We start from the raw sequence: 25595 nt of genomic DNA on the forward strand, positions 1-25595 counted from the left end.
ATCTATAAATGTGGGATTGTTGTAGCACAGAAATGTATCATATTTAGAGGTAAAATAGACAAATGCATTCATTCAAATCAAATGGCAAGCTCGATGTCCATTCTCCAAGCCACCAAAAATATATGTAAAAAAAAAAAAAAAAAAAAAAAAAAAAAAAAAAAAAAAAAAAAAAAAAAAAAAGTGGATGTCAGGTTGAGGACTACCAAGAGGTTTATATTGGGCCTGGGAGAATCGACCCGCTATCCTTCCACCACAAGAGCGGAAGGTTACGCCGCTCTGTGAAACCAGCCTCACGTGGTTTCCTTCAACTCTAAGAGCCATGGACACTAGGCCTTCGCCCAAAGCCCATAGCCCAACTCCCTACTTGGAATGGACAAGCCAAAGAACAACTCCAACAACCCTAAATAGAAAAATGCATTCATTCAAATCAAATGGCAAGCTCCATGTCCATTGTCCAAGGCACCAAAAATATATGTAAAAAAAAAAAAAAAAAAAAAAGTGGATGTCAGGTTGAGGACTACCAAGAGGTTTATATTGGGCCTAGGAGAATCGACCCGCTATCCTTCCACCGACAAGAGCGGAAGGTTACGCCGCTCTTTGAAACCAGCCTCACGCGATTTCCTTCAACTCTAAGAGCCATGGACACTAGGCCTTCGCCCAAAGCCCATAGCCCAACTCCCTACTTGGAATGGACAAGCCGAAGAACAACTCCAACAATCCTAACCAATGGGCTGAGCCAACCTCCAACCGCTTTGTTGCCCCCATATGGGTTACAAGCTCACATGACCAAGCTCAGCGATTTACTTAAGACAATGAGTACGTTATGAAGACTACATCCAATTTTAAATCTATCAATGTGGGATTGTTGTAATTGAAAAATCTATCATATTTATAGGTAAAATAGATAAATACATTCATTCAGAACAAGTGGCTAGCTTGATGTCCATAGTTCAAGCCACCGAAAATATATGTAAAAAAAAAAGTTAATGTCAGGCTGAGGACTACCAAGAGGTTTATACTCGGCCTAGGAGAATCAACCCGCTATCCACGGAAGGTAACGCTGCTCTGTGAAACAAGCCTCACGCGGTTTCCTTCAACTCCAAGGGCCATGGACACTAGGCCTTCGCCCAAAGCCCATAGCCCAACTCCCTACATGGAATGGACAGGCCAAAGAACAACTCCAACCCTAACCAATGAGCTGAGCCAACCTCCAACAACTTTGTTGCCCCCATATGGGTTGCAAGCTCACATGACCAAGCTCGGCGATTTTCTTAAGACAATGACTACGTTATGAAGACTACATCCAATTTTAAATCTATCAATGTGGGATTGTTGTAATGGAAAAATCTATCATATTTATAAGTAAAATAGATAAATACATTCATTCAAGCAAGTGGCTAGCTCGATGTCCATAGTCCAAGCCACCAAAAATATATGTAAAAAAAAAAGGCGATGTCAGGCTGAGAACTACCAAGAGGTTTGGTTGGTTTATATTGGGCCTAGGAGAATCGACCCGCTATCCGCGGAAGGTTATGCTGCTCTGTGAAACCAGCCTCACGCGGTTTCCTTCAACTCTATAAGGGCAGGGCACTAGGCCTTCGCCCAAAGCCCATAGCCCAACTCCCTACTTGGAATGGACAGGCCAAAGAACAACTCCAACAACCCTAACCAATGGGCTGAGCCAACCTCCAACCACTTTGTTGCCCCCATATAGGTTACAAGCTCACATTACCAAGCTCAGCGATTTCCTTAAGACAATAACTACTTTATGAAGACTACATACAAATTTAAATCTATCAATGTGGGATTGGTCTAGCACAGAAATGTATCATATTTAGAGGTAAAATAGATAAATGCATTTATTCAAAACAAATGGCAAGCTCGATTTCCATTGTCCAAGCCACCAAAAATATATGTAAAAAAAATGAAAGGTTACCAGGCACGAAGAAAAACTTCAACAAGCCGAACCAATGGGCTGAGACAACCTCCAACCACTTTGTTGCCCCCATATGGGTTACAAGCTCATATTATCAAGCTCAGCGATTTCCTTAAGACAATGACTACTTTATGAAGACTACATCCAATTCTAAATCTATCAATGTGGGATCGTTGTAGCACAGAAATGTATCATATTTAGAGGTAAAATAGATAAATGCATTTATTCAAAACAAATGGCAGGCTCGATTTCCATTGTCCAAGCCACCATAAATATATGTGAAAAAAAAAAAAAGAAAGGTTACGCTGTTCTGTGAAACCAGCTTCACGCGGTTTCCTTCAACTCTAAGGGCCATGAACAGGCCGAAGAACAACTCCAAAAACCCTAACCAATGAGTTGAGACAACCTCCGACCACTTTGTTGCCCCCATATGGGTTACAAGCTGACATTACCAAGCTCGACGATTTCCTTAACACAATGACTACTTTATGAGGACTACATCCAATTCTAAATCTATCAATGTGGGATCATTATAGCACAAAAATGTATCATATTTAGAGGTAAAATAGATAAATGCATTTATTCAAAACAAATGGCAGGCTCGATTTCCATTGTCCAAGCCACCAAAAATATATGTAAAAAAAAAAAGAAAAAAAATGGATGTTAGGTTGAGGACTACCAAGATGGGTATAGAGAATCGACCTGTGGAAGGAGGTTACGCTGCTCTGTGAAACCAGCCTCACGCTGTTTCCTTCAACTCTAAGGGCCATGGACACTAAGGCCTTTGCCCAAAGCCCATAGCCCCAACTCCCTACTTGGAATGGACATGCCAAAGAACAACTCCAACAACCCTAACCAATGGGCTGAGCCAACCTCCAACCACTTTGTTGCCGCCATATGGGTTACAAGCTCACATTACCAAGCTCGGTGATTTCCTTAAGACAATGATAACTATATGAAGACTACATGCAAATTTAAATCTATCCATGTGGGATTGGTCTAGCACAAAAATGTATCATATTTAGAGGTAAAATAGATGTCAGGTTGAGGATTACCAAGATGGGCCTAGGAGAATCGACCCATCCTTCCACCGACAAGAGCGGAAGGTCACGTTGCTCTGTGAAACAAGCCTCACGCGGTTTCCTTCAACTCTAAGGGCCATGCACATGAGGCCTTTGCCCAAAGCCCATAGCGCAACTCCTTACTTGGAATTGACAGGCCAAAGAACAACTCCAACAACCCTAACAAATGGGCTAAGGCAACCTCCAACCACTTTGTTGACCCCATATGGGTTACAAGCTCACATTACCAAGCTCGGCGATTTCCTTAAGACGATGACTATTTTATGAAGACTCATCCAATTTTAAATCTATCAATGTGGGATTGTTGTAGCACAGAAATGCATCATATTTAGAGGTAAAATAGATAAATGCATTTATTCAAAACAAATGGCAAGCTCGATGTCCATTGTCCAAGCCACCAAAAATATATGTAAAAAAAACGACAGGTTACGCTGTTCTATGAAACCAGCTTCACGCGGTTTCCTTCAACTCTAAGGGCCATGAACGAAGAACAACTCCAACAACCCTAACCAATGAGCTGAGACAACCTCCGACCTCTTTGTTGCCCCATATGGGTTACAAGCTGACATTACCAAGCTCGACGATTTCCTTAACACAATGACTACTCTATGAGGACTACATCCAATTCTAAATCTATCAATGTGGGATCGTTGTAGCACAGAAATGTATCATATTTAGAGGTAAAATAGATAAATGCAGGGCCTAGGAGAATCGACTCGCTATCCTTCCACCGACAAGAGCGGAAAGGTTACGCTGCTCTGTGAAACCAACCTCACGCGGTTTCCTTCAACTCTAAGGGCCATGGACACTAGGCCTTCGCCCAAAGCCCATAGCCCAACTCCCTACTTGGAATGGACAGGCCAAAGAACAACTCCAACAACCCTAACCAATGGGCTGAGCCAACCTCCAACCACTTTGTTGCCGCCATATGGGTTACAAGCTCACATTACCACCCTAACCAATGGTCTGAGCCAACCTCCAACCACTTTGTTGCCCCCATATGGGCTACAAGCTCACATTACCAAGCTCGGCGATTTCCTTAAGACAATTTCTACTTTATGAAGACTACATGCAAATTTAAATCTATCAATGTGGGATTGGTCTAGCACAGAAATGTATCATATTTAGAGGTAAAATAGATGTCAGGTTGAGGACTACCAAGATGGGCATAGGAGAATCGACCCGCTATCCTTTCACCGACAAGAGTAGAAGGTCACGCTGCTCTATGAAACAAGCCTCACGCGGTTTCCTTGAAACTCTAAAGGCCATGCACATGAGGCCTTCGCCCAAAGCCCATAGCCCAACTCCCTACTTGGAATGGATAGGCCAAAGAACAACTCCAACAACCCTAACAAATGGGCTGAGGCAACCTCCAACCACTTTGTTGACCCCATATGGGTTACAAGCTCACATTACCAAGCTCGGCGATTTCCTTAAGACGATGACTACTTTATGAAGACTACATCCAATTTTAAATCTATCAATGTGGGATTGTTGTAGCACAGAAATGCATCATATTTAGAGGTAAAATAGATAAATGCATTTATTCAAAACAAATGGCAAGCTCGATGTCCATTGTCAAAGCCACCAAAAATATATGTAAAAAAAACGAAAGGTTATGCTGTTCTGTGAAACCAGCTTCACGCGGTTTCCTTCAACTCTAAGGGCCATGAATAGGTCGAAGAACAACTCCAACAACCCTAACCAATGAGCTGAGACAACCTCCGACTACTTTGTTGCCCCCATATGGGTTACAAGCTCACATTACCAAGCTCTGACCAGAAATCAATTTTTGGACAAACTTTGTAAGGGAATATCTTGTGCTACAATTCACCGGTATGAAATCAATCCCTAGCTCTTCCTTGTAACAAAATCTTTAAGTTTCATGAAGAAATTGAGGGGAGAAATATTATGAATGATGTTGTGAAGCTCGAGTTTTAGACGGCGGTGCAAAGGACGTGTGCATCTTCGTCCTATCCAGAGGAAGAAGACAATGACGTGGTCTGTTCAGTTGAACCAGCCATGTCAACCTAAATTTCGACTTTCCCTTGATTTTTCTCAGTTTACATCTCCTTCCAGTCCGGTACTCATGAAAAATCTTATGGTTCAAGAAACTAGACACAATAAGGAGTTTGTGGAAAAAAAATTTGAGGTAGTTCAGATACTAGAAGCTAAAGAACTTAAGTCCCAGTAACTGAGAGCTAGTCGTGGTTTAATTTTTTTTGTCGGTAACTAGGAGCTAGTCGTGGTTACAATTTTTTTTTTTTTTTTAATGTAACTAGGAGTTAGTCGTTATTACATTTTTTTCTTAGGTAACTAAGAGCTGGTCGTGGTTACGTTCCTAGCTTAACTTAAGGTTGTAATTAAAAGCCTACATACAAGTAGGCAATTTATTGAGAATATAAGCTTACTCTAGGGAAAAGTTTTTAGGATCAGAAAGTGATATTTAAGAATATAAGCTCTAAGTGTCAAGCCCTGGAAACTCAATAAGAGATAACATCCTAATAAGGTTTCCCTTAAAAGCCTACATTTAGTGAGCATTTGAAGAGTTGAAAGTTCTATGTAAAATGGAGATTTTTTATGAATAAAATGAAGCTATCAAGTTGGGATTTCCACCCTTAGAAATTTGAGCATCAGCTCTGTCATTTCTAAGTTTCATGTCATTCTTATGGTACGATTACATCTGAGTCATTCAATCAAGCCTCGATCAAATTATGACCACTTTGACAAGTAACTTCCCAATCCCATGGGGGAATGCAACAAGTTATGGAATTATAATAATAAATAAAGTTTGCAAATAGATTATCAATTAAGTGATATATATAGCAACTCCATTCTCCACTTCAACCGAGTAAATATTCACTTTCGAAACTCCAAATGATCCTTACTGAATCAAAACAGCTGGTAACACATGAAATGGAGGTTGAATCGAGTCTATCCAATTTATAAATGAAGAATGAATGTTTGTTGAATATTCTTGGCCTTGGATTGTATAATAAGTCTAGTTGAAACATTTGGAACATCATGATACTTATTAGAGGGCCATGAATACCTTCATCTTTAACTTAGTATATGTAACACCCCAAACTCACTGCTACCATACGTGAAGTCATAGATGGTTAAGTCTGGTAAAGCTATATATAGTTCATGGTTAAGTTTGGTAAAGCTATATATAGTAAATTGAACTATATATAATAGATGGGTAAATCTGGTAAAGCTATATATAGTAAATTGAACTATATAGGTAGAGATTTGAGATGTAACTTTGTATTTTCTGGACTCTCTTGTTGTACATACGTGAAGTCATCAATAGAAAAATCCTTTTAGTCAGAGTTTTCCTTGCACTCTTCTCTATCCTGTTCTTTGTGTTCATCTAGATCGAGCGTGTGCGTTGTTGTACGATTCTAACATTAACTTGGAGGGGAATTTCAAGAATTGAACTCGGGACCTCTCGCACCACAATAATGTTATATTGAATGTATAATCATTACTTTTTTAATAAAGAAAGAGAGTATTAATGAAATTTAGGAAAATGGAGGAATTTCCTCCTTAGATTTATATTAAGATACTTTCTCACTTATTTCTCTCCTACTTTTAGTAATGGAATTTCTTAATAATAAGATTTGGAAGAAAAAAGAACAAACTTTAAATTACTACTCACAAACATAAAATAGGTCAAGATTTGAACTTATGTTACTAAATTCAAAGTTCAACGTCCTAATCACTAGACTTTGAAAATGATTGCTGTGTTCTGGCTTTTTTTTTTAGTTTTGTATTTGATAGGGCTTCAAGATATTAAAATCAATTAATATATTAGATCAGTTTACAATTATTCTACCATTCTTATTCAACCCAACCATCATAAATATGGTTAAAAAGGTAGTGAAAGAAGTATTTTCTTTGTCCAATTATTCTACTATTCTTTTTCAGCCCATGGTGATAAGAATCATGGTGTTCCAAATGTTCCAACTATACCTATTACACCATCTAAGGCCAAGAAGATTCAACAAGCATTCATACTTCATTTACAAAATTGGATAGGCTCGGTTCAACCATCATTTCATGTGTTACAAGGTGATTGAATTGAGGAATGACCATTTGGAGCTTTAGAAGTGAATATTTGCACGATTGAAGTAGCGGATGAAGTTGTAAGCATCATTTCATGAGTTGTTAGAAAACATTATTTATTATTTTTAATTCCATAAAGTTTGTAATGGTCAAATTGACCTCGTCTTTTGTGGGGATTTAAGGGGATCATGATTGAATCACTACCACAAACTTCTTTTGTGGAGCGACTGTAAATAAAATTTGATTGTGAACGAATGAAATTGAGATCTCAAATTGAGACTTTCACCCTTAGAAATCCGACGCATTATCCTTGTCATTTCTAAGTTTCAAGCAATTCTTGTTGTACATTGCATTTGAGCCATTCAATCAAGCCTGGGTTAAGTTTGATTGTGGAGTGACTCAATTTAGAACAAGGTTCCAAATCTTGCTTCTAGATCTTCGTTCTTAAGAAGTAATCTAATTCTAGCATCTTTTGGTTGATAGAAATTTTGTATAAGGAGGTGTTAATTTCATTTATTCAAGGGTTCTTGCTTCAACAAAAGCTTGGATCGTTGGAGTTTGGATTAGGGTTGCCTTATCACATGAATCCAACCATACCCACGGTAAGATACTTGCATTCACGTCATCCCTTGCATTTTTCTTCACTGTCGGCAAACTTAAAATTTGTTAATACTGAGGTACAAAGACAGTGACATTGTGTAGATGCGTACAAGACAGTACAACGGCGTGGGAGTGTAAGGCAAGCCAATAGGAACTCACCATAGTTGAGATCTAAATGGAGGAGTGACAGAAAAAATGAAGTCAAAAGATCTCGAGAAGAAAGAGAAAGGCAGACAGAAAGACGCGTGAATCAGGCGAAGAAGACAACGGGATATGGTCAGATTTGGTTTGAATTTCGGCAACCCATCACTACAGACAACCCACAGCCCATCATTCCTTTCGGTTGGTGACCCATTTGCTGCCCACGGCTCAAACAAGACTCACTAAGGAAGTTGCCAAAGAAAATTTGGAGAAAATCGAACACAAGAAGCTTTTTAAAAAAATACTTATGGAAATCACTTGAATTTCAATATATACCTTAAGTCAAATGTGAATTAATGGTACATGAAAGAAAAATATTAAGAATCGTGAGGTAAGAGCCGAAACAGGACGTTTTGCTAAAAAATTAAGTAACATTAAATTAACCCCATAAATAAGCTCCGCTTCTTATTAAATTTTAATACTCGAAATATTATTCTGAGTTAAACAAACGTATGAAATTTGGTAGCCATTGGATATTCCTAAGATGGTAAACCGAGAGGAGGTTTAAAATGACCATAATGCTATTCGCCCAAAATAACCTCGTTTTACGACTTTTGAAACATTAAGTAACATGGAACTGTATAGACGATCTTGAAAGGGGGTTATCAAGTTACTAGTAAGTTTTCACGCCCATCGAATCACGTTAGGTTGTTCTTTAATGTTTACCTAAATTAAAAACTAATGAGTTTTGATGCTACTCCATGATATAATGTATAAGCCTATGTTCATTTATAGACCATGTTCTAAGAATACCTAGGATCAATGAATATCATGGTAAATAAGTTGGTAGGATTCAAAACCAAAAGTGACCGTTATCTCCCATCACGCGGTGTGCGACAATGCTCCTATTCCTTTTTTATGTGGGATGCCCTACACTATGTATCATGAGCAAGATGATGAGGATTGTCTCCTATTTCCCTCAATTAGATGAGATACATGCATCTGAATTTACAATCTAGATGAGATGATCGTGATAGCACCACTCATGTGTTCACGGGAAGAGAACTAAAGATTACTTTAGAGAAAATATTTTAGGATCAGTAAGTGACAGGTAAGATTATAAGCTCTAAGTGCCAAGACCCTGAAGACACAATAAAAGATAACATCCTAGCTTAAGGTTGCCATTAAGAGCCTACAAGTAGGCTACTTATTAACTTTTTATTCACTCCATGTTTACATTTTTTTTCAGGCTAGGAGTTGGTCGTGGATGGGAGCGAACTTTGGAGCGTTGGTGATAAGACAATCATAATCTAAGCCCAACAATCGAAGTTTTTGTTGAATACAAAACGGTTGAATCAAAGAAATTAACTCTTCCTGTACAAAATTTGGATAAACAAAAAGATGAGGCTAAAAGTAGATTACTTCTTAAGATCAAACATCTAGAACCAAGATTTGAAACATTGTTCCAAGTTAAGTCACTACACAATTCAACTTGATCAAGGCTGGATTGAATGACTCAGATGCAATCTACAGCAAGAACTGCATGAAATTTAGAAATGACAAAGATGATGCTCAAAGTTCTAAGGATGAAAGTCCAGATTTGAGAGCTAAATTTCATTCAAAATCTACCTTTTACATAATAATTTGTGGGTATTTATAGTCATTCCACAAAACAAATTTTCAATTGTTCAAATGCCCACTAAATGGTCATTCCTTAATCCAATCAACTTGTATCACATGGAATGGAGGTTGAATCGAGCCTATAAAATTTTGATGATGAAGAATGAATGCTTGTTGAATATTGTTGGTCTTGGACCGTGTAATAGATTTAGCTGAAACATTTGGAACACTATGATACTTATCAGAGGGCCATAGACTAACCTTCATTTTAACTTAGTATATGTAACAGCCCAAGCTCACCGCTAGCAGATATTGTTTCTTTAGGCTTTTCCTTTCAAACTTCCCCTTAAGTTCTTCAAGGTTTCCACACCCTTATAAAGAATGTTTTGTTTCCGTCTCCAACAAATGTTGGATCTCACAATCCACCCTCCTTCCGGATCCATCATCCTCACTAGCACTCATTCCTCTCTTCAATCGATGTGGGAACTCACAATCACCCCCCTTTGAGGCCCAGCATCCTTGCTGGCACTCGTTCCTCTCTCCAATCGATGTGGGATCTTACAATCTACCCCTTTTCGTGGCTCAGCATCCTCGCTGGCACTCGTTTCTCTCTCCAATCAATGTGGGATCTCACAATCCACCCCCTTTGGAGCCCAGCATTCTCGCTAACACTCGTTCCTCTCTCCAATCGATGTGAGATCTCACAATCCACCCCTCTTTGAGTTTCAGCTTTCTCACTGGCATACCACCCAGTTTCTTACTCTGATACCATCTGTAACAATCCAATCCTCTTTGCGCTTTCCTTTTCAGACTTTCCAGGTTTTTAAAATCCAGGTTTGTAACAATCCAGGTTTTTAAAATGGGACCGGCTAGGGAGAGGTTTTCACACCCCCCTCTTCAATGAATTTGAGGTCTAACAATCCATCCTCCTTGGGGGCCAATGTCCTTGCTAGCACTCTTTCCTCTCTCTCCAATATATGTGAGATCTCACAATTTACCCCTTCGAGGCCTAGCGATTGTGCCACATTCACTCCCGAGTGAGGCAAGCCAATTTGGATTCGCGTCACCTACGGGCCAAGCAATGTATGCTCAAACCTCTGACCCAATTTTGAGAAGAAGGTTTTAGAAAACAAGGGCAGATAGATTTTCATAATAGATTTTGTAAGAAAATTTGAAATAAGGTTTTGGAACAATTTTATAGGCTATAAGCGAGAAAGGTAATACAATAGCTTAGATAGCATATTACTTCCGATAGGAAGAATTAACGATTAGTCACATCCCCCTGTAGTACATTTTTAGGCGATTTAGGTATGGCAGGCCTAGACATGATTTCACCGAACAATCATGCAAATTTTGGCTTGGGAGAGTTGACATTTAGTTGCATCCCCCTATAGTACATTTTGAGGCTATTGAGGTCTGGCCTAGATCTAGTTTCGCCGAACAGTCATACAAAAGAAAATACAATAATACGATAATATAACATGAAATCAAATAAAGAGTTTGGCATTGCATGGACATGTGGCCATTGAGCTATACGCCTTGGACGAGCATGACCGTAACATCATCCCTCACCTAATTGGTTGACATTCTTGCAAACATCGAGTGAGTAAAGCCAATTTAGATTCGCATTGCCAACAGCCGGGTAACATATATTGAAGGCTCTTGCCAAATTTTGAGAAGAAGGTTCTAGAAAATGAGAGCAGAGAGATTTTTGAAAGAGAGTTTGAAAGCAAGATTGAAAGAAGGTTTTCAAAGCAATGTTATAGGTTATAACCTAGAAAAGCAACACAAAGGCCTAGATAGCATATAACTTCGAGTAGTAAGAATTGACGATTATGTCTAATCCAATTGGATCGGTGAGGTCAGGTTCAAGTGAAGCAATTTGGGTCGGTTAACTCAAACCATCTTCTTCCTCACGATACCAACTACTCACCTACACTATGATTCTCCTTCAACCAGTCACTATACCCACTCCACGAGCAATGATTGTGTAACACCCAAGTGTGAGAAATTAGTGTTTTGCCCATTTTGTCCTCCATGCCTAATTAGGGTTCTCGAGGACTAATGAGAAGGAAAGGAAAAAAAAAAAGTAAAAAAAAAAAAAAAAAAAAAAAGGTTTTAGATAAAAAGAAATAGTCATTCGATCTAATTATGAACACGAGACTTCACACCCAAAGCAAGAATCATATTACCAAACCAAATGCCCATATGTTTGACATTATTTATTATGTTTGATTGAATGTGTAATCATTATTTTATTAATAATGAAATTCATGTAGAAGTATTATTATCCTACCTTTTAGTTCTAAACCTATGTAAAATTTGATTATTTAAAATTATGTTTATGGCAGTAATCATAGAGGAGAAAAAAATCGTTGAAATTATTCCATAATATAATTTTTAATTTGATAGTTTCACTTTAACAATCATGAATACACAAAGAAAATGTTAGAATTTAGATAGACTATGTGAATTGATAAATAAAAAAACAAAGAAAAACGCTGAGAGTAAGAGGGCATCCTGAAGATAGGCATATAGACTATGTGAATTGATAAATAAAAAAACAAAGAAAAACGCTGAGAGTAAGAGGGCATCCTGAAGATAGGCATATTTCACTCTTACCAGGCCCATATGAAATAGAATAAAATATAAAATTACCAGGCCCATATGAAATAGAATAAAATATAAAATAAGTCCCATCAAGATTTGAACTTACGTTACTAGATTCAGAGTCCAATGTCTTAATCACTAGACTATGGGACCACAAATATTTATAAGAATTTGTGTGATAAATCTTTTAGCTTCAAAAAATAAATAGTACCTTCATATACTTTCAAAACTTCGAAAATTACCGATGTGTCCTCGTTTTTTCAGTTTTGTATTTGATAGGGTTTCAACACATAAAATCAATTAAGATATTAGGTGACGTTTACAATTATCTACCATTCTTTTAGCCCTACAATCATAAATATGGTTAAAAAGTAGTGAAAGAAGTATTTTCTTCGCCTAATTTTCTACCATTCTTTTTCAGCCCATGACTCCAAGCATACCCACGGTAAGATACTTGCATTCATGTTGTCCCTTGTGTTTTTCTTCACCGTCAACAAATTTACAATTTTTGAATACTGGGGTATAAAGATAGTCGAATCGTGTAGGTACAAGACACTACAACGTCGTGGGAACGTATGGCAAGCAAATAGGGACTCACCATAGTTGAGATATGAACAGAGGAGCAACGGATAAATGGAGTCAAAAGGTGTCGAGAAGAAAGAGAAAGGCAGACAAAAAGACGCGTGAATCGAGCAAAGAAGACAACAGGATAGGGTCAAATTTTGTTTGAATTCGGGCAACCCATCACTACAGCCAACCCACGACCCATCATTCCTTTCGATTGGTGACCCATTTGCAAGAAGCTCAAGAAACGAGGCTCCGAACACCAGACAAGAGGTAAATAAACATCTTTGAGTTTTCTGAAGAAATACTTGAGAGAATTGATTGGATTTTAATATATAACCTAAGTCAAGTATGAATTAATGGTACATGAAAGAAAAATATTAGAACAATAAAGGCCTAAATCGGAGGTGTAAAATGACCATAATGTCCTTCGCCCAAATCAAGTTACAAGTAAATTTTCACGCCCATGGAATCACGTTAGGTTTCCCTTTCATGTTTAGCTAAGTTAAAACTAATGAGTTTTGATGCTACTCCATGATATAATATATAAGCCTATGTTAATTTATAAACCATGTTCCAAAGAATATACCTAGGATCAAGTGAATACCATGGTAAATAAGGTTGCTAGGATTCATACCCAAAAGTGATCGTTATCTCTCACCCCTTGGTGTGCAACAATGGCCCTATTCCTCTTTTATATGGGATGTCCTACGCTATGTATCATGAGTAGGATGATAAGGAGGGCCTCCTATTTCCCTCTCTTAGATGAGATACACAACATCAGAATTTAATAGCAGGATGATATGATCATGATCACACCACTCATGTGTTTACGGGAAGAGAACTAAAGGTTACTTTATGGAAAAAATTTTAGAATCCATAAGGGACATGTAAGAATATAAGCTCTACCTGCCAAGACCCTGATAACTCAATAAGAGATAACATCCTAGCTTAAGGTTTCCATTAAGAGCCTACAAGTAGGCTATTATTTATTGACTTTTTATTCCATGTTTACATTTTTTTCACGTAACTAGGAGTTGGTCGTGGATGGGAGCGAACTTTGGAGCGTGGGTGATAAGGCAACTCAATCCTCAGCCCAACAATCCAAGCTTTTTTTTTTAAGCAAAACCCTTGAATCAAAGAAATTACACATTCTTATACAAAACTCGAATCAACCCAGAGATAGTTAAAAGTAGATTACCTCTTAAGGTAAAAGATTTAGAAGCAAGATTTGAAACCTTCTTCTAAATTGAGTCACTCCACAATTAATCTTGATTAAGACTTGATTGAACGACTCGAATGCAATCGACCATAAGAATTGCATGAAACTTAGAAATGACAGAGATGATGCTCAAATTTCAAAGGGGGGAAGTCTCGTTTAGAGCTTAATTTTATTCACAAAAATTCTCCCTTTTACCAAGTAAGTTCTCACCTTTTTGCTCTTGTAACTACAAGAAGTTAAGAAATTAAAATAATAAAGAAAGTAGGCAGATAAATTATCAATCAAGTGCTATTTATAAAAACTTGATCTTGTGCAAATATTCACTTTTAGAGCTCCAAATGGTAGTTCTTCAATCAAATCAACTTTTATCACATGGAATGGAAGTTGAATCAAGCCTATCCAATTTTGAGGATGAAAAATGAATGCTCGTTGAATATTCTTGGTCTTGGATTGTGTAATAGGTCTAGTTGAAACATTTGGAACACCTTGATCCTTATCATCTTCCCCTCTTTAAAATTATTTGTACTCAAATAAGGAAAATCATAACCTACATCAAAATAACTCAAGTAAGCGACATTGATAGTAAGATCAAGTTTATAGGCATTGTTATTAATTCTTTCAAGAACTTTGTAAGGGTGATCCCCTCTTGAATGTAACTTTGTTTCCTTTGACATGCAAATCACTCCTTGCGAAAATGTATCCAAACTCAATCACCGAGGTGAAAAATGTGTTCTTTTCGTCCTTTGTTAATTCTTGAAACAACTTTAAAATTTTGTTTCTCAATCTTCACCTTTTTGTGCAGGGTTTTGATCAAATCTGCCTTTCTTGTGTTGCTTCACGCACAAAAATATTAGAAGGAATAACAAGCAAAACCAGAGACGTAAATGGATTAAAATATTAGAAGGAATAACAAGCAAAACCAAACGCGTAAATGGATTAAATCCATAAACAACTTTCAAAGGAGAGCAATGAATGATACTATCAATTACTATATTATATGCAAACTCTACAAACGACAAACATTCGTCCCAAGAATTATGGTCTATTATCCACTTCCTTCTGTTCATCATTTTACTAAAGACTAAGTAAGTAGGTAACAATATATCATTCGTCACACTAAGTAAGTAGGTAACAATATATCTAGAAATTCCATGTAATTTTACTACTTCCGTAAAGACTAAGTCAGCAACCCTATAAATGACATCTTAGAACTAAAATTTTTCTTGGAAAAGTTTTATAAAAAAAAGATAAGCTTTAATTGTCAATTAAAGACCAAACTTGGAGGTGCATTCCAAGAATTAAACTCACGACCTCTCGCACTCAAAGAAAGATGGAAGTATTATTATCCATAGAGAAGAGAAAAAAAACCGACCTCTCGCACTCAAAGAAAGATGGAAGTATTATTATCCATAGAGAAGAGAAAAAAAACCTTTGAAGTTATTCCATAATATAAGTTTTAATTGGATAGTTTCAATTTAGTCATCAATCATGAACACACAAACAAATGGATAGAAGTGAATTGATGAATTGTTTAGTATCCCAGAGGTGGCTAAAGTCCACGGGTTAGATTTTTATATTCGTAAATAAACATAAAAATAGGCCTCATTGAGATTTGAACTCAAGTTATTGGATTCAAAGTCCAATGTCCTAATCACTAGACCATGAGACCACAAATATTTACACAATTTGTGGGTAATAAATCTCTAAACTTCAAAAAAATAAATATTATCTTCATATACCTTTAGAACTTTGAAAATGACTAATGTATCCTCGTATTTTTAGTTTTGTATTTGATAGGGTTTCAACACATTAAAATCAATTAATATATTATTAGATCAGGTTTACCATTATTCTACCATTCCTGTTCAGCCCTACGATCATAAATATGATTAAAAAAGTTGTGAAATAAGTATTTTTCGGTATATTACGTGGATAAAAAAGGACATGAAATAAAGAAAAAAGTAGGGGTTTCCACGAAGGCCCTAATTTTATCTTTTTATCCTTCGAAATTTACTTTTTGAGCATCATTATTATTTTATTCATTTAATTTGATGTCTAATGTCACGTCATACTTTTTCAACCGTGCTGCATCGTGATCTTGACACACTTACGACAAGCTTTGAGGGGGAGCTCAAGCCCCATTCACATTTTTTGCCCGATTTTGTAGCTTTGTTAAACCTTGGCGAAGTTTTCCTTCACCAACTGAGCACAACTGGTGTGGAATCCAAACTTATTTTGTCACACACGCCTCTTGTGTGTGCATGTTCAATCATCTGCGACTCTATCCAACATTCCTTTAGACTAGATCAAGTCATCTGACTCGTCTTTTCCTCTACTCTATGCCAAGATCTCTCTTAAGCAACGTTGAATCTCATAGTCATCTTGGTTACCAACAACATAACCCATGCATTTTGACATCATTCCATGTCTCGATAAAGTTCGACCATCTTGGCTTGTTCTGACACATTCGTTGAGAACTGATCCATGTATTTACCATCTCACCATGATATCCAAAACATCTATCCATATGGGTTCTCATCACACATTTGAGTTTTTTGTGTCTATGCTAAACAATTTATTCTACCATTCTTTTTGGCCCTTAAGATCATAAATATGGTTAAAAAAGTTGTGAAATAAGATATTTCAGCATATGATGTGGATAAGAAAAAAGGATGTGAAATATAAAAAAAAATTAGAGGCATTCCGAGTATCGGATTTGGGACCTCTTGCACTTTAAGCAAGAATCATAAACTCATCTTTTACTCTCATTTTAGAGAACTTTTTTATTTTAGTAAAAAGTTCTAGATCCTGAGGCATTCTAAGAATTGAACTTAAAGGTCTTTTACCTATTAAAATGTCACCTTAATGAAAGTATAATTAAGAATTAAGGTCTTTTTAATTCTACTTATAAACAATAAAATTAAGAATCAGATTCTAAGACCTCTGGCACCAAAGGCTAGAATCTTACAGACCAACGATATTCTTACCATTATTAGTTAATGTCTTGCTTTATAGTATATTCTTATCATTATTATTTATCACATTCTTTTTTTATCCTTTTCATGTGCATCATAGGTCTTTATTATTGTCTACTCTATAAATTATTATATTTTGCACTACTACCCCCAAACTCATATACTTGAATCGGTAACTCATATACTTGAATTAGAATCATTTTAGTGAAGGATTGTAATTCCTTATACCATTTGGTAGTGTTATTGAATGAAACTTTTCAAAGGCGCTTTTTAAAGGAAGACGCTCGAGGCGCTCGTAAAGTTACATCTAATAAAGCAACTGCTTTGGAGGTTAGACCTCATAGTTTCACTTTATATGTTTTACACATTTTTTCACATCACTTCAGCATGGTCTTTATTGAATGATCTTGTTATTTGATGGGAACTTTTTATATTGAAAAATGTTATTTGTTTTCATGTCACTTTGTTAAGATGCCAAACTATTCAAGAACTTAGAGGGATTAATGTTTGATTTCTTACTTAGTTTACCCCCATCTGGATATAAACCTCTAACAAATAGATAATATTTTTATAAACTTTCCGATTTATATTTTATAGTTTGAACTTTTAAAATATCTGATATATTGTTACTTTAATATTTGTGTTAAGTTAATACTCACAAACATAAAATAAGGCATATGAAAATGATTTTCATTCAATAACACTACCAAATGGCATAAGGACCTGATTCAGAGTCCAATGTCCTAACCAACTAGACTATGAGACCACAAATGTTTATAAAATTGGTGTGTAGTAAATCTTTGAACTTTAAAAAATAAATTGTATTTTCGTATATTTTCAAAATTTTGAAAATGATTAATGTGTCCCCATTTTTTTAGTTTTGTATTTGATAGGTTTCAACACATTAAAATCAATTAATTGATTAGATCACGTGTATAATTATTCTACCATTCTTTTTCAGCCCTACGATAAAAAAATATGGTTAAAAAAGTTGTGAAATAAGTATTCCGATTATTGGATTTGGGACCCTATCATCATTATTTCGGTCATTTATTTGATCTTTCAAATATTATTAATTAAGAAATGGATATTAATGAAATCCATGTGCAAGTATTGTTATCATACATTTTAGTTTTAAAAAGATGCAAAGTTTGATTATTCTAAAATTATTTATACTACTAGGTGTAATGACCATTAACAAGAGAAATAAATTTATGTAAAGTTTTCGTTTCTTGGTTTACCTGCTTATCCTTATTCAATGACCACCAAGTTTCATATATAACTTCAACATGCTATAAGATGCTCAACATTAGAATTTCATAGGCAGAGGAGTTCATTTAGTGGGTTGTTTTAACGTTACTTAAATCTCGAGTAATTTGATAAGTTTAGAGCCTTAACTAACGGTATTTTGAGTTTTTATTTCATATATGCTTAATTTATATTTGGTTTAGGGTTCATATGAAAAGTCAAGCGATTGCTACAAGTATTTCTTAAGAAAAGTTCAAGGTGGCTACTTACCTCGTTGTCGACGTTCAGGACTTCCGTTCTCGAGCTTCCAATATTCGAATTACCTCAAATTTTCTTCCACAGAATCCTTATCGGGTCTAGTTTCTAAAACCATAAATTTTTTCATAAGATTCGGTTGGTAAGGGAGTTAAAATTAGGAAAACTCAAGAAAAGGTAAGGAAGTTTGAGCCTCTCATCTCTCACTTTTTAGCTCTTCCATCGATTGCACACATAATCGTCCTTGAGATAGCAGACTAACATATGTCGACTTGGAGAAATCGTCTACAAAACCTATTGTTAACGGTTAAAAATATCCTTGCTAAATGAGGTCCCCTCGTCGAGATTCCATAATCCAATGTCAAAATGAAGGATAGATTGCCCGTCGATCCATCTGTGCTACAACTCCTTTGCTCATCACTGCTATCTCCGCTTGCTTAAAATCTATCTGCACTCGTGGCTCTCTATTCATCATGGCCGACGAGTGGGTCGTCGTTCAGCTTAGGGCATCAATGACTATGTTTTCATTTGGGATGGTATTGGATGTATATATCGTAGTCCTTCACCAACTCTAGCCATCTTTTTTATCTCATGTTCAAATCCTTTTGGGTGAAAAAAATACTTCAAGATCTTGTGGTCAATGTAGATATGAGTATTTTCTCCATACAAGTAGTGCCCATAGATTTTAAGTGCCAACACCATTGCAACCAACTGACACGAGGTATACACAATTATCTTTCTATGTTGCATAAATACACATCCTAACCCTTTATTAGAAGCATCACTATAAATCACATATACTCCTAAGCTCTCTTAGACCGTGGGCACTAGAGCCCATAATAACCTCTATTTCAGATCTTGGAAGTTGGCCTCACAAGCATCATTCCATATAAACGGAACACCCTTCCCAGTCAACTACGTGAGCGGTGAAGCTATCTTAGCAAAATCTTGCACGAACTAGTATCCTACAAATTCTAGAAAACTGCATACTTCGGTGACTGTAGTTAGGCGAGCCCACTTAGTGACAGCTTCCACTATTGCAATGTCTACTCAAACCTCATCCTTCGACACCACGAGTCCTAAGAATGGGTCATAACACAGCCAAAATTCACACTTGGAGAACTTGACAAACAACTTATTTCCCCCAAGATCGAGGACCTTCGGAAGATGAACCTTGTGTTCTTGATCTGTTTTCAAGGACACAAGGATGTCGTGTATGAACACGATGACACACGTGTCAAGAAATCCATTGAATACCTAATTCATCAACTCCATGAATACCATGGGGGCGTTGGTGAGAACAAACGAACTAACCACAAACTCATAGTGATCCTACCTCGGTTTGCAATGTTGTCCTCGGTACATCTCCATCTCCCTCTTTAGTCTTAATTTGGTAGTATTGTAATTGAGATATATCTTAAAAAACATAGTCTGATTTCATAGTTGGTTTAAGTTGCTCTGTGAAACATGCCTCACGCGGTTTCCTCCAACTCTAAGGGCCATGGACACTAGGCCTTCGCCCAAAGTCCATAGCCCAACTCGCTACTTGGAATGAGAAATCTATTATAATTACATGTAAAATGGATAAATGCATTTATTCAGAACAAATCGCAAGCTCGATGTCCATAGTCCAAGCCACCAAAAATATAGTTAAAAAAAAAAAGTGGATGTTAGGCTGACGACTACCAAGAGGTTTATATTGGGCCTGGGAGAATCAACCCGCTATCCTTCCACCGGCAAGAGTGGAAGGTTACGTTGCTCTGTGAAACCAGCCTCACGCGGTTTCCTTCAACTCTAAGGGGCCATGCACATGAGGCCTTCGCTCAAAGCCCATAGCCCAACTCCCTACTTGGAATGGACAGGCCGAAGAACAACTCCAACAACAACCCTAACCCAATGGGCTGAGCCAACCTCCAACCACTTTGTTGCCCCCATATGGGTTACAAGCTCACATTACCAAGCTCGGCGATTTCCTTAAGACGATGACTACTTTATGAAGACTACATCCAAATTTAAATCTATCAATGTGGGATTGTTGTAGCACAGAAATGCATCATATTTAGAGGTAAAATAGATAAATGCATTTATCCAAAACAAATGGCAAGCTCGATGTCCATTGTCCAAGCCACCAAAAATATATGTAAAAGAAAACAAAAAAAAGTGGATGTCAGGCTGAGGACGACCAAGAGGTTTATATTGGGCCTAGGAGAATCGACCCGCTATCCTTCCACCGACAAGAGCGGAAGGTTACGCTGCTCTTTGAAACCAGCCTCACGCGGTTTCCTTCAACTCTAAGGGCCATGCACATGCGGCCTTCGCCCAAAGCCCATAGCCCAACTCCCTACTTGGGATGGACAGGCCGAAGAACAACTCCAACAATCCTAACCAATGGGCTGAGCCAACCTCCAACCACTTTGTTGCCCCCATATGGGTTCAGCGATTTCCTTAAGACGATGACTACTTTATGAAGACTACATCCAATTTTAAATCTATCAATGTGAGATTGTTGTAGCATAGAAATGCATCATATTTAGAGGTAAAATAGATAAATGCATTTATTCAAAATAAATGGCAAGCTGGATGTCCATTGTCCAAGCCACCAAAAATATATATAAAAGAAAACAAAAAAAAAGTGAAAAGTGGATGTGAGGATGACCAAGAGGTTTATATTGGGCCTAGTAGAATTGACCCGCTATCCTTCCACCGACAAGAGCGGAATGGACAGGCTGAAGAACAACTCCAACAACCCTAACCAATGGGTTAAGCCAACCTCTGCGATTTCCAAAAGACAATGACTCTTTTATGAAGACTACATCCAATTTTAAATTTATCAATGTGGGATTGTTGTAGTGGAGAAATCTATTATATTTACAGGTGAAATAGATAAATACATTCATTCAGAACAAATGGCTAGCTCGATGTACATAGTCCAAGCCACCAAAAATATATGTAAAAAAAAACAAGTGGATGTCAGGTTGAGGACTACCAAGAACAACTCCACAACCCTAACCAATAGATTGAGCCAACCTCCAACCACTTTATTGCCCCCATATGGGTTACAAGCTCACATTACCAAGCTCGACAATTTCCTTAAGACAATGACTACTTTATGAAGATTACATCTAAACTTAAATGTATCAATGTGGGATTGTTGTAGCGAAGAAATCTATTATATTTACAGGAAAAATAGATAAATACTTTCATTCAGAACAAATGGCTAGCTCGATGTCCATAGTCCCAGCCACCAAAAATATATGTAAAAAAAATAAGTGGATGTCGAGGACTACTAAGAACAACTCCAGCAACCCAAACCAATAGGTTGGGCCAACCTCCAACCACTTTGTTGCCCCCATATGGGTTACAAGCTCACGTTACAAAGCTGGATGATTTCCTTAAGACAATAACTACTTTATGAAGACTACATCCAATTTTAAATCCATCAATGTGGGATTGTTGTAGTTGAGAAACCTATCATTCTCACCTCTCCAAACACTCTTAAGGTCTCAAATTTTTATAATTTTATGCAATTACAACATATTATAGGTTTAAATTATGTAAATTTGAAGAGTTTTTTTGAAATATTTTCATATTTACATGTAAAAGAGATTAATACATTGATTTAAAACAAATCGGTTGACAATTATAGACATTCAACTATTCCTACAAAAATTGAGCCAAAAAAATTTGGAAAGTTTTAAAGTTACATTTATGAAATTGGAAAAGAGTAGTTGGCAAGCTCGATGTCCTTAGTCCAAGCCACCAAAAATATATGTAAAAAATTTGGATGTGAGGCTGAGGACTATCTAGAGAGGTTTATATTGGGTCTAGGAGAATTGACCCGATAGGCTTCCACCGACAAGACCAGAAGGTTACGCTCCTTTGTGACCATTGAGAATTTCGTGAGAACCACTCGAAAAGTAGTTCAATTTTATGAAAAATTAAAGAGGTTCGGTTTTAGGGTTGATGTGGTCGGTTCAGTTCAACTGGCCACGTCATCGTCTCTTCCTCCCGCAAGGGAAGGACACGACTCATGGCGTTGCTCCTCCGTTTTAAAATGGAGTTCGCCAGCTCATTCCAGAGCATTTCTCCCCTCAATTCCTTCATAAAACATAAAGATGAACTTTCAAGGAAGAGTTTGAGATAGATATCTCACCTGCTCGTGAACTACAACGTAAGTTATAGACGTTCAAAGTTGAGGGAAACTCGTTTTGTTGCCAGAGTAAACCAAGGAGGTGATTGTTATTAGTTACGACGATGCAGACACTGTCATGCCACACCTCCTCACCAAAGATCCTCCTTACACCTTTCTTAAACTAAAGGCATAATTCTTAGAGGTTCTTTGGGCGTGGTTGAGGCGAATTTTGAGTTCCTTCCCTCGGTCTGCAACTTAACCTAGAACACGATTTTTCCGTTGGTCAGCTCAAACTAGGACATCAAACATGTTCCATTTAGTCCCCTCAAGCTATTGGAAACATCAATTTTGGATTTTAAGTGTCGTAAGTAAGAATTCGAATTTCGTCCCCAAAACTTATCGATATCGAATTTCTTCGATTACGCTTGTTCTTAAGGTTGTCTCCCTTTAAGGCCATTTTCGAAAATGATCCTTAGGTGTGTAGAAATTGATTGGATAGGATTTGTCCATCGAAAATGTTTATAGCTTCGGATTGGATTTCAAGCTTTCCTTGGAGTTTCTTTAATGGCAAACAGAGTTGGGGAAATACGATAGGGGCACTTCGAAGCTTCCTTCCTTCACCAAACCTCTGGGTAATCCTCTTAGAACGTGTAGGAATAGATTTGAATGAAAAAGATGGACTGTTGCTTCTGGATTTCAAGAATATCTGGGGATACAATACCCAAAATCTCAACGCTCATAACACTTGATTAAGGTCTCAATTCTTGTTCCTATTAGTTGCCCCTACCTCATAATTTATAGAGGATTGCTCCACCGCCATTGAATCGTCCAGAATCATTACAATTTCTTCCTTGAGTTCTCTGGATTTTTTGCCATAACATTTTCTCTGACTAGGGCTTTATCGAAGTTAATTTTGAATTCTAGCTGTTGAATATACTGAGCTGTGAGTGTTCTAGATCCTCCCCAATTTTGGAGGAGATCCGACAGCTGAGAACTGAGTTTTGTGGCGTTTTGTGCAAGCGATCAGATTTCGTACATAAGGGTATTTTCGTAAATATCCACTCTTTTAGGAGCATTTTGGTAATTTCCTATTTTTTAATTATTTAAATACCATTTTTCTTGAAAAATCGAGAATTTTCCCATTTTTGGGCACCTTGAAAATCTTTGGTGGTAAAATGTTATTATTATTCGTTCTTGAAAACCTTGAAAATTTTCCCATTTTTGGGCACCTTGAGAATTTTCCCTTCGAGGCCTTCTTCAAAAATGATCCTTAGTTGTGTAGAAATTAATTGGGATTGGATTTGTTCATTTAAAATGTCTATCGCTTCGGATTGGATATGCTGAGCTGTGAGTATTCTAGATCCTCCCCAATTTTGGAGGAGATCGGAGGAGATCAGAGGTTAAGAACTGAGTCCCATTTTTTTAAGAAAATCTTTCTTGATAAAATGTTACAATTCTTGTTCTTTGAAAACCTTTGAATTTCTTATTCTTGGGTGTTAGATAAAATGTTACCATTCTTTTTTTTTTGAAAACCTTTGAATTCTTATTCTTGAGTGTTACCATTCCATACTTGTAACTGATTAATAATGTTTTATTTCTTATGACCTTTCATGTGAACCTAGAAAATAAGGTCCCACCGAAATTTGAACTCAAGTTATTGGATTCAAAGTCCAATGTCCTAACCACTAGACCACAAATATATATAAAATTGGTGTATAATAAATATTTTAACTTAAAAAAAATAAAAAGTATTTTCACATACTTTCAAAACTTTGAAAATGATTAATGTGTCCTTTCCTATCCCATAGGATTTTAACACATTAAAATTAATTAATTTATTAGATTAGGCGTACAATTATTCTACCATTCTTTTTCAACCGTGCCAACATTAAAAAAATAGTGAAATAAGTTTTTTATCCATATAATGTGTTTAAGAAAAAACTAGAAGTATTTCGAGTATTGAATTTTGGACCTCTTTCTCCCTAAGCAAGAATGGTACACTAGATCTTTTACTTTTATTTTAGAGAACTTTTCTATTTTAGTCAAATTTGTGCACTACGGGTCATTTCAAGAATGGAAGATCTTTTGCACATTAAAATGGAATTTTAAAATTTTAAAATGTCAGCTTAATGGAGGTAAATTATTAGTTATTGCTTGATATTTTGCTAGCTATTGACTTATGATTCTACTTATGAACAAAAGGATTAAGAATCAGACTCAAAAACCTCTCGCATCAAATGCTTGAATCATACAACTAGACTAACAATATTTTTACCATTATTATTGTAACACTCCACAAAAGAAGGAAATTAGCTCCAACAAGAATAAGCGGCCCATGTAAGACCCAAAGAATCTAATCAAGAGGATGAAGCAAGGACAAAGGTCTTAAGCAAGTTATGTCTATACGGTAAGAAGTAATCTTAACGACTTAAGTTCTTTAGAAAAGGACGAAAATGTCATTTTCCAATTTTTAAGAAATTTTCCAAATTTTTAATTCCTTATCTTAAGGAATTTCAAGATGCTCAAGGGAAAAATGACCAAAGGGACTAAAATATTTTAGAAAAATTATGGATTTTTTGATAAAATATTCAAAAAGTAGCAAAACACAAAAATACCCTGAAATTATGGATAATTACGGATATGCCATTGTGCTCAAAATCAGAACCACCTCGTGCACAAAATCCTTCGAATCTCAAAATCCGGCCGTTGGATCTTCTCCAAAATTGGTCACGATCTAGAACGTTCAAAAGTCATCAAATGCAACAATCAAAATTCAAATTGGACGTCGGTAGCTCACTAATCGGAGATGATATTTTCGACAAAATTTTCAGAAAATTCAATCTCCAAATCATGACAATTCTGGAGGTTTCAACGTTGGTGGAAGCTTTCCCTATAAAGTCTAAAGTTGGGGCAACAATATGGAACAAGATTTGAGCAAGGTCGAGCTCCCAATCGTAAGCAATAAGCGTTTAGATTTTTTGTCTCCTACTATCAGATTTCTTCCAAATTCGAGAGCAATTCTCCACCATTTCCCTTCAAACTTATTCTTACAGTTTCTAAACAAGATTACCCACAAGTTTTATGAAGGAATAGGGTGTTAAAAGTGCCTAGAAACTATTCTCCCAATCCAATCTGCCATTAA

At 36.6% G+C, this 25595-nt stretch overlaps 8 non-coding genes and 2 pseudogenes across 8 annotated transcripts; all 10 read right to left on the reverse strand.

The window, feature by feature from the left end:
- Nucleotides 1–210: 210 nt before the first annotated feature.
- LOC147787270 (signal recognition particle RNA) lies at nt 211–405 on the reverse strand (annotated as a pseudogene).
- An 89-nt stretch (nt 406–494) lies between these two features.
- On the reverse strand, nt 495–797 carry LOC147787271 (signal recognition particle RNA). Its single transcript, XR_015414006.1, has one exon.
- Nucleotides 798–978: 181 nt separating this feature from the next.
- On the reverse strand, nt 979–1264 carry LOC147787272 (signal recognition particle RNA; annotated as a pseudogene).
- Nucleotides 1265–1444: 180 nt separating this feature from the next.
- LOC147787273 (signal recognition particle RNA) lies at nt 1445–1742 on the reverse strand. Its single transcript, XR_015414080.1, has one exon.
- A 1222-nt stretch (nt 1743–2964) lies between these two features.
- LOC147787274 (signal recognition particle RNA) lies at nt 2965–3255 on the reverse strand. Its single transcript, XR_015414062.1, has one exon.
- Nucleotides 3256–3676: 421 nt separating this feature from the next.
- Nucleotides 3677–3977, reverse strand: LOC147787275 (signal recognition particle RNA). The gene has a single exon (XR_015414061.1).
- A 172-nt stretch (nt 3978–4149) lies between these two features.
- Nucleotides 4150–4444, reverse strand: LOC147787276 (signal recognition particle RNA). Its single transcript, XR_015414060.1, has one exon.
- Nucleotides 4445–15440: 10996 nt separating this feature from the next.
- On the reverse strand, nt 15441–15512 carry TRNAQ-UUG (transfer RNA glutamine (anticodon UUG)). Its single transcript has one exon. It is a non-coding gene; the product is annotated as a tRNA-Gln (tRNA).
- A 4468-nt stretch (nt 15513–19980) lies between these two features.
- On the reverse strand, nt 19981–20288 carry LOC147787277 (signal recognition particle RNA). The gene has a single exon (XR_015413995.1).
- A 189-nt stretch (nt 20289–20477) lies between these two features.
- On the reverse strand, nt 20478–20779 carry LOC147787278 (signal recognition particle RNA). The gene has a single exon (XR_015414050.1).
- Nucleotides 20780–25595: the final 4816 nt, after the last annotated feature.

Source organism: Cucurbita pepo, chromosome 18 (assembly GCF_057944985.1).
Source record: "Cucurbita pepo subsp. pepo isolate OVF chromosome 18, ASM5794498v1, whole genome shotgun sequence".
Lineage (NCBI taxonomy): Eukaryota > Viridiplantae > Streptophyta > Magnoliopsida > Cucurbitales > Cucurbitaceae > Cucurbita > Cucurbita pepo.